Here is a 9,155-nt window from a genome sequence, read left to right as displayed (position 1 = left end):
GGGTGGGGTGGAGAGGGGAGGGCTCGTGGGGGGGCTGTGCACCCTCCAGGGGAGTTCAGGGGGCAGGGAAGGTGGAACCTGGTCTGGGGAGCAGCCCCGGGCAGGTTGGCTCCTGGGATCTATAAAGGTTCATTGGGATTTGCCCCTCAATGAACCAATGTATGGGGGGCGCAAGGTGGAAGTTTCACCTAGGGTGCAAAATATCCTTGCACCGGCCCTGCCCCAAGGAGTGCATGCATCCCAGGTTAAGAACCACTGCACTAAACTGATAAGATCTGCATTTTAATTTAATTTTAAATGAAACTTCTTAAACATTTTAAAAAACTTGTTTACTTTACATACAACAATAGTTTATAGACTATAGAGAGAGCGAGACCTTCTAAAAACATTAAAATGTATTACCGGCACGCGAACCCTTAAATTAGAGTAAATAAGTGAAGACTCGGCACACCTTCTGAAAGGTTGCTGACCCCTGGTATATAAGCTAACTCATGATTATTTACATTAAAAGTGTGGTATACGCAGAGGTGAAAGTAAGCTGGAATGGTCTGGTACGGCGTACCGGCAAGAGCTGGTACGCTGTGCCAGACTGGACTGGCTTCCCCAGCAGTGATTTAAAGGGCCCAGGGCTCCAGCCGCTGCGGGGAGCCCCAGCTCTTTAAATCACTGCCAGAGCTCCAGCAGCAGGGCTCAGGCGCTTTAAAGGGCCCCGGGCCCTTTATTTTTCCCCAAAATTCCCCGGGCTCCCAGCCGCCTCTGCAGTTGGTAGCTCTGGGGTGATTTAAAGGCCCTGGGGCTCCCAGCCCCAGCCACCTCTTCCAGTTGAGGTCACACCTCCACTCAGGACTTCGGCGTACCAGTAAGTCCTTTCAGTTACTTTCACCCCTGGGTACACCCTGTACCCACCTGCTCCACTTGAGCCTGATCAACTCAAGTGTAGTTTGATTGTCTGCCACTAATGAAACATCAGTGATGAGTCCAGAGTTGAGCTGATTTCTTGGATTCGAGAGAGCTGGATAAAGTATTATCCCCAGAACTGGAGAGGTGTTCTGGCTAAGCCGAGTGGAAAAGATCTCTGAGGAAATCCTAACATTGCCACTGTCACTTGTTCAGACCTAAAATGAAGATGAAAAATGTGATGGCTTCAGTTTGCAATTAATTATAAATTATTATTTCATGCTTTTTATCCCTTTGTGACAAAGTAGTAAGAAGAGTGGCTCGTTTTGACCTTTCAAATACCTGAAGATCTCTATGAGCTGGGGACAGAGCTTCTGCCAGTGTCAATGGAGCTATGACAATTCACAGAAGCTGAGGATCTGACCATCTGACCTCATCCGTGATATATAAATGAATCATTTTGAATACATTTATCTGCCCAAGCTCTGTAGTTCTAAATATTTTTTCCAAAAGGCCATGCAAGCACATGTAATATATAACATTTTCCCAGATTAAGCTTGATCTCAATATGCTAGTTAATATGGCCGTCTCATGCAAAAAGCTTTGGTTTAGGAGTCAACACAGCATTTTACAGGAAGCAGTGGAAAGCACGTGTGACCCTAGCTGCTGCTGTCTTTTTATGTAGGCTTCTTTTATGTAAGCTATTGAAATCAGATTTCCAGTGTACTATTTTTTTACTTTAGAAACACCATCTTTCGTGCTGCTCTCTAATGGATTGAAACCAAAATAGCATCTAAAAACAACTACCGTCCCAGTGCCTCTAACTAGTGTTTTTTAATCTTTATACAGCTAGGGGATACATTGCCATATTGGAACACAGCTGGATAGCGTCCTATAAGATAATTGTGCTCATTGCACTGGTAAAACGGGCTACGCCAAGTTTAAAGATCTCTTAAAATTATTGCTTGTACTCTCTTGAAAGTGCTTGATTTTTTTTTATAGAATCATAGAATAAAATCATAGGAGTGGAGGGGACCTTGAGAGATCATCTAGTCCAGCCCCCGCACTCATGGCAGGACTAAGTATTATCTATTCTAGAATGTATGATCAGCAGCTCTGACATGAGGTTTTTTAAGCATAAGTTCTGTGTGCACCAACCCCTTACAGTTTGCATTTGTTTGTTTTAAGCTTTTTTTAAGAAAAGGGTAACAGCTAGAAGTGACACAGGGTATGTCTACATCTACAATTTTGCAGCGCTGGTTGTTACAGCTGTATTAGTATAGCTGTATAGGGCCAGCGCTGCAGAGTGGCCACACTTACAGCAACCAGCGCTGCAAGTGGTGTTAGATGTGGCCACACTGCAGCGCTGTTGGGCGGCTTCAAGGGGGGGTCGGGGAACGCGAGAGCAAACCGCGGGGAAGCAGGTCTCCTTCCCCGGTTTGCTCCAGTGTTCCCCGAACCCCCCTGCAAGCAGATCTCCTTCCCCGCGGTTTGCTCTCGCGTTCCCCGAACCCCCGTGCAAGCAGGTCTCCTTCCCCGGGGTTTGCTCTCGCGTTCCCCGAACCCCCGTGCAAGCAGGTCTCCTTCCCCGTGGTTTGCTCTCGCATTCCCCGAACCCCCTTCCCGCAAGCAGGTCTCCTTCCCCGCGGTTTGCTCTCGCGTTCCCCGAACCCCCGTGCAAGCAGGTCTCCTTCCCCGCGGTTTGCTCTCGCGTTCCCAGAATCCCCCTGCAAACCGCGGGGAAGGAGACCCACTTGGGGGGGGATTCGGAGAACACCGGAGCAAACCGCGGGGAAGGAGACCTGCTTGATTACCAGAGAGGTATCCTCAGGTATGCTGGGATACCTGCTTATTCCACGGAGGTCAAGAAAAGCGCTGGTAAGTGTCTACACTTGATTACCAGCGCTGGATCCTCTACACCCGAGACAAAACGGGAGTACGGCCAGCGCTGCAAACAGGGAGTTGCAGCGCTGGTGATGCCCTGCAGATGTGTACACCTCCTAAGTTGCAGCGCTGTAACCCCCTCACCAGCGCTGCAACTTTGTGATGTAGACAAGCCCACAGATCTTTAGATGGTTACCCAGTCATAATATTTAGCACTTCAGTACTATGTTAGCTCTTTAAAATCACTGGACAAACATTAAACAAACTTAATCTAAAGCCTTTCAGCTTTTGAATGACTAGGAGTTGACAAAACAGAGCTATTCCCTGTTGTGTTCTCTGCCCCCCTGAACAAAAAGACTTCAAGGAAAATCTGCATCTTAAAAGAGCCATTAAGGATCTTTCAAAAGAACAGTACAACCAAGGCTGCTCTAGTGACACCCTTGCTTGTTACATCAGGTCTGGTGTTTGTTTAAGGCTGGTGTGGAATGACAGGAGAGTTTTATTTGCATGTGTAAATCAAGCAGATCTTGTTTATTTTTTTCCCTTAAGGTGCTCAAAGTTTAGGGGAGAAAAGTGAATGAGCTTCTGCTTATACCAGGTGTGAAAATGCATAAGGGACCAAAATCTATTTTTGTGCAAAAATCTGTCCTCCCTGAAGTCAATAAGGCTACAGGGATGTGGAATTGGCCTGTGTTCTCATTCCCTTCTCAAATCACATTCCAGGCTTATCCAACATTTTCCACTTGGGAAAGAAGTTAGTTTGAGTTTGGGTAGAAAAATGAGGACTAACTTTAGGTTTATTTAGCTTTAAGTTTTTGGAATGAAACTCAAAAGAAATCAAATGTGAGGTACTTTTATGATGGATTGAACGGCTGGAGAACCAGCAAATGGACAGAACCTACCTTTAGCCTATTCAGCCAGTCATTCTATCATAGCCTGCTAAGAAGTGGATTTAAAATCCTTGAGGGAGATGAGAGGGAGAAACCTACAATATTGTGTGTTGAGCTTCCTCCAGTGATTTTGCAACCTCTTAAAAGTACAAAGATGCGTTGGCCTGTAGAACTAGGCTGAGCATAAGGAAAGAACTTGGTTGCCTGGGCATCCCAGTACAGATTTTAGATTTTTTGATTTTTTGTACAGTTCAATACAATATTGAACACACTGCATCATCAATCTGAAGCCCCTTGATTGTAGGTACTCTAAAAGTTAAAGTACTGGTATCCAGAATGGGATGTTTTGTTGTTTTTCCTACAAATGTGTGGGAATTCATTCCTTATACATGGGAAGGGCAACAGTTCTGGCTGGAGCTGGCTAGAGTGTGTGCAGGTTCTATGCAAACTTCCCACCCCACCACTCTGGGAGCCTCTCCCTCACCATATGTCCCTGCTCCCCCAGACACTCGCCAGTTGCCCAGAAATGGGACCCGGCACACATAGAAGATGATAAGGATGCGCATTAGGACCCAGGAGGCAGCATCCTGGAGCTGCCCGCCAGCCTCAGCTGAGGAGGGGGACAGAGGGAGCCTCTTCCCTCCCTGACAGCTAAGCAGAGCTCCAGAGAAATCGGGGTGGGGAGCAGGGGGGACACAGACTGCTTGCTCAAACTACACCCCCGGCTGGCACGAGTTCCCGTGGTAACCAGAGTTTTAGTGTCTGGTCACCAGTGGTAACTGGATACCTGGCAGCGTGTTCCTGCAGTGTGGGCGAGACACGGACGGGAGGGAGCAGAAGCAACAGGCTACGGCTGAGCTCCTTCCAAGCCACAGGTGGCTACTTTGCCTTTCCTGCTGGCAGGAGCACTCCAGCAGGGCTGTGTGAGCAACCTCCCCCCCCAGCCCTGATCGTGCCCCCTGCCTGACCAGTAGGGCCTTAAAAAGAGGAGGGCCTAAGGCTATCGCCTTATTAGCCTAAAAGTTGATCTGGCCCTGAGACTGCCCCAGCAGCAGCCAGTGTGCATGGTGCAGAGGCTGCCTGAGTTGCCCCCAGACCAAGCACATGGTCAGGCTGCAGAAGTCACAGAGGTCATGGAAAGTCACAGAATCCATGACCTCTGTGACAAACTCTCAGTCTTAATTCTGAATAACACATGCCTCATTTTAACAACACATGCTTCCTTCGCAGGGGGACTCAGGAATATTTGTCATAACTATGCCTAACTTTTTTTTTTAACATTGACTAGTTTTAAAGCTGATAGTGTCCTTTTAAAAATAACCAAATTCAAGCCATAGCAGAAAACCATCCAGTAATGCCCATTCCTGTTGCTTTTGAGATGTTGCAAATCTTTGCAGTCATTTTTTCACTCTTCCTTCTCCTCCTCAGCACAATACCTTCCCTCCCAGAACTTCTTGTTCCATTTTCTAGTTACTGTGGGATTTTTTAGAAGTCCCTCCCCTGAGGAGCTCAAAAAGCCTGTACATAAGAACACTTTTAAAACAATGATGCAACTGGAGTGCAAATACTTTCATGTAGCTATCAGTTCCCTGACTTAAAAATGCCTTATCACTGTCAGAGTTTTCTCTCTTCAGCATCATCTTGTTTGTTATTCACAAAGGCTAGAGAATGACAATTACAGTAAGAGTGTGTTGAAATAAAGAAATTGAATGTGCATTTTTAAATACAATTTTTGTTTTTCAAGCGCTCCAATTCCATATCCTTATGATATCAAGGCACAAGTAGGCCATAAATGAGTCATATTTTGTGTGCAATATTGAAATGTAGCCAACACATATAAAAGCAAATCAATTGCAGTGCTTTATTTACACCATTATTTTTAAAGTGCGTTATGTCAATACACTATACCGAGAGGGGGGTTGGTATATAAACACTAACTAGCAAAGTTATCTTTAGGCCTACAGGGTAGTCAAGGTTTGTCTGCACTTTTCTAGTTCATAGCAAAAACACAGCTGAAAATAAATGTTCTCTACTTAATCCTGTACAATCTTTACACCGGCTGTTATTGCAATTTATTTTTCAGATCCAGAAGATCCATTTGCTAGTCTTGCACGCAAATAACAGTTTACAACTAGGCAGTCTAACAGAAAAATCTTTTAAACCAATGCAAAGCAACATAAATCTGTTATGCTTTCACTAGCAGAAGTGCAAATACTAATAATAAAAGGTTTAATTTAAAACCAAAAATACTTAAATATCTTATGGATGTCAGTCTGGCCTCAGGTAAATCCTTTAACCCATCAGACTTGTGCATATCATTTTAAACAGGTATGCAATCAGATTATGGTTTTCATCCTTGGCCAGAAATTCCACTCACTGTACCATAAATCTACAATATTTAATAAAGTGTTGCATATAAAAGGTACGTAAATTCTCATGAGATATACCTTCACAGGAAGCAGCAGTTGAATATTAAACAACAATTTGCATCTTCATTACTGAATCTGGAGGAGAGGGGGAAGAGAGAGAAAGTTGAGTTTTGCATTAGAACACTTTGTGCAGGAATTTATTAGTTAATAATCAATTAAGACAGCAGCTTTTCTCATAAGATCACTGTGAAGTATCACTGAGCACCGGCTTTCCTCAAACAGGTGTTTCTGTCACTGGTTTCAGTGACTGTAAAGAATAGCTTCATTCTCTTAATGGATTTAAATGCAAACTTAACTTAACTGTCAGCTTCATTTTTTATTGCTAATACCTAGCTAGTTTAATTGGGTTCTCATATTTTATTAAATAGGCAGCCAAACATTCTGCTTATTTTTCCTCTTCCCTGATCATGTCAGTAACTTTTTATCAGGCATTTCACAGTATCACTTTTTCAGAAGTGTGCAATAGCAAATGTGACAGCCAGCATCCAGTGGGCACCAAACACAATTTCATAAGCAAAAATCTTTAACATGGAGTTAAGGTTGTAGTAACTCAGCACTGCCTGTGCTCCTCGTACCCTTTCAGAATGTGATAATTCCCAAAACATCTGAGAAACCAAGAAATGCAGTGCTAAGGTCCTCTTACAAGATATGTAGCGTTACATGAGAAAAACAGGAAATGCAGCATCAAGATGACACTTCCCACACAACACGAGCTCTGCCCATTTTGATCCCTACCTAAGAAGTCTCTGGGGAGATAACAGCACCTCACCCCTCACTTAGCTGTTTTGAGAAGTGTGATCTCTGCAAACCAGCAGCCCGGATTCCACAGCTCATGGTGCAGCACCGAGCACTGGGGGACTCTACTGGATTGTATGACTAGGGGAGTGCTAAATTGGAGTTGGGTTAGGCACAGAGAAATGGCAGCTTTGCTTAGAAAGGGATAAGCTCCTTTTCTTGTCCCAGTTCCTATTGCCAAGCCCAAAGAAGCAGAGTATTACAGAAGTGTATGTTTCTATTGCCTCCTCGTTCTTTACTATTTATAGTAATTTTGTGGTCTAAGCATCAAGTATGAAGTACTTACAACAGATTCCCTTAAATCATGAGTTCAAATCAGCTCAGACCTTTGTTTTTTCAAAGCAGATGAGTTTCATGCCATTTTCTTGATAATGGTTTGAAAGGGAAACCTCAAAACCAGGCATCTCACAGGGACAGCAGAGCTCTCTGGACACTTTCTATGTAATTTTTACAGTGCCCCTGATGAGTTAGTCCGGGGCTAAAATTCCTCCTTGCTGCAGTAACACTACTGTAAAAGCTAGTGCTTTGGGCTCATGCCACAGTGCTTTTACAAAGGCTGGGATTCCTTTGTAGAGTTTATCTGAAGGCTCTGGAATTCTTTGGGATGAAGGGCACTATAGACCCAGAATAAATAAAATTATTGGTTCTATCCCTCCTGCCAGGATGAGCCATTCTGCAGAATAACCTTTCTTCCTTGAGGCAATGAGTGGGATTCAAGTCATTCAGCTATACCTAGACAAACATAAATCCACTCCCTCATCTTTTAGGCAACTCAGAGTCCTGCAGTCAGTTTCTATGAGTGACCTGAATTATTCCCTCACCCTGAAAAATGTGTTGCTTCCAGAACCATTTGCCGTACACAAGAGTTGCTAATGCATTTTTACTTAGCATAATTTCTTGGTCTTGTAGTCTCAGTTAAATCCTTTGGCCATCAATACAGGAAACGAACTCTCCGCTCAAATACAGCAGTCATCACTGACTGTATGAACTGCAAGTTATTGAAAGGGAAGAGAAATTCAAAGTTGTTTTTGTCACCAAATCTAGTCCTTTGCCTCATCTTCAGGATTTCTCTCTGCCTTTCAGCCAGGGTCTAGGTTATTGCTTCTGCACTGCTTCTGCCATCCTTATGGTCAGAAGTCAGTTTTCCTTCTCATAAATATTCCATCAATTATTTACTGCACCATACTTGTCACTCATTGGAAAGTCAGTTTGCCTTCATTAAAAACAGAGAGAAAAAATAAGCAAATAAAGTTAAGTAAATATAACTACTCCCCAGACTAACATATCACTAAGAGGGATAGAGCTTTAAGCTATAAATATGAAATAATACCTACAGCATGGCTGCAAAGTTCTGTCTCTGATCTTCTTCTTTGGGCAAAGCTGCCTCCATAGCAAATCCTCATGGTATTTGTTTCGCAGGCAGTTGCAGCCACAGTTTCTTGTTAGTTCAGCTCACTTTCTCGTTAGCATGTGAGGGTATTTTGTTGAATCCACGCCTACCACTCTTTCTTATGGGCTAGTTTAGACCAGTTTCTAAAAGATGTTTGTACTAGTATCTCACACCAGGTCAAACCTGTTTGGAAGGTGACTCATGATTCTCTCTCCTATCCTCAAGGCTATCCTCTCAATAACAAATTGTAAAGTCGCTTGTCTGTCTGGCGTGTGAGGTATAACAGTAGCCATATATGGGAAGATGTAACTGCTGGAGGAAGTAGATACTTTTACATTAGGCACACCCTGTTTTTTCTAGTTTGCACAACCTCACCAGCACAAGTTATTCCTATAGAACACTCTTTACCACTCAAATGTCTTACTAGGTCAGCTTCTCATTGTTACCCTAATCAATGAGATCAACGACAAGCGCTAAAGGATAAGAAAAACATATAATATAGTATTAGATCTTGAGTCTTGACAGAGATGGAAAGCAACTTTTCCCCTTTCCTCTACTTTACAGCTATCTCTTCACCTCCCCCATGATCAGTTTAAGATATCTGCCTAAATGTAGATGATTAGCTATTCAGACTAGGATTTCTCTTATTTGCCTGAAAAGTGCATGTGCCATCAGGGGTGCTGGAACTAGGGATGATGGGGGGATGGCAGCACCCCTGGGGCTTGAAGTTGTTTCCATCATATCCAGGATTTACAGTTTTGTTCAACGATTTTTAGCACCCACCCCTCCACTATAACAATTGTTTCAACACCACTGCATGCTGCAGTATAAATATCAATTCTTTGCCACACACCCCTAGCAAGCTAAATG

The 9,155-nt window shown here is 43.7% G+C and overlaps 1 long non-coding RNA gene and 1 other non-coding gene across 2 annotated transcripts; both read right to left on the bottom strand.

Annotated features, from left to right (window-relative positions):
• Positions 1-269: 269 nt before the first annotated feature.
• LOC127044212 (uncharacterized) lies at positions 270-8,542 on the bottom strand. Its single transcript, XR_007772418.1, has 3 exons — positions 8,230-8,542; positions 6,119-6,175; positions 270-1,115 (listed from the first exon to the last, which is right to left on the bottom strand). It is a non-coding gene; the product is annotated as an uncharacterized LOC127044212 (long non-coding RNA).
• LOC127046079 (small nucleolar RNA SNORD93) lies at positions 5,946-6,034 on the bottom strand. The gene has a single exon (XR_007772942.1). It is a non-coding gene; the product is annotated as a small nucleolar RNA SNORD93 (small nucleolar RNA).
• Positions 8,543-9,155: the final 613 nt, after the last annotated feature.

The sequence above is a fragment of the Gopherus flavomarginatus genome, chromosome 2, assembly GCF_025201925.1.
Source record: "Gopherus flavomarginatus isolate rGopFla2 chromosome 2, rGopFla2.mat.asm, whole genome shotgun sequence".
Lineage (NCBI taxonomy): Eukaryota > Metazoa > Chordata > Testudines > Testudinidae > Gopherus > Gopherus flavomarginatus.
The sequence above is the reverse complement of the archived record's forward strand: the minus strand, read 5'-3'. Positions and strand labels throughout refer to the sequence as shown.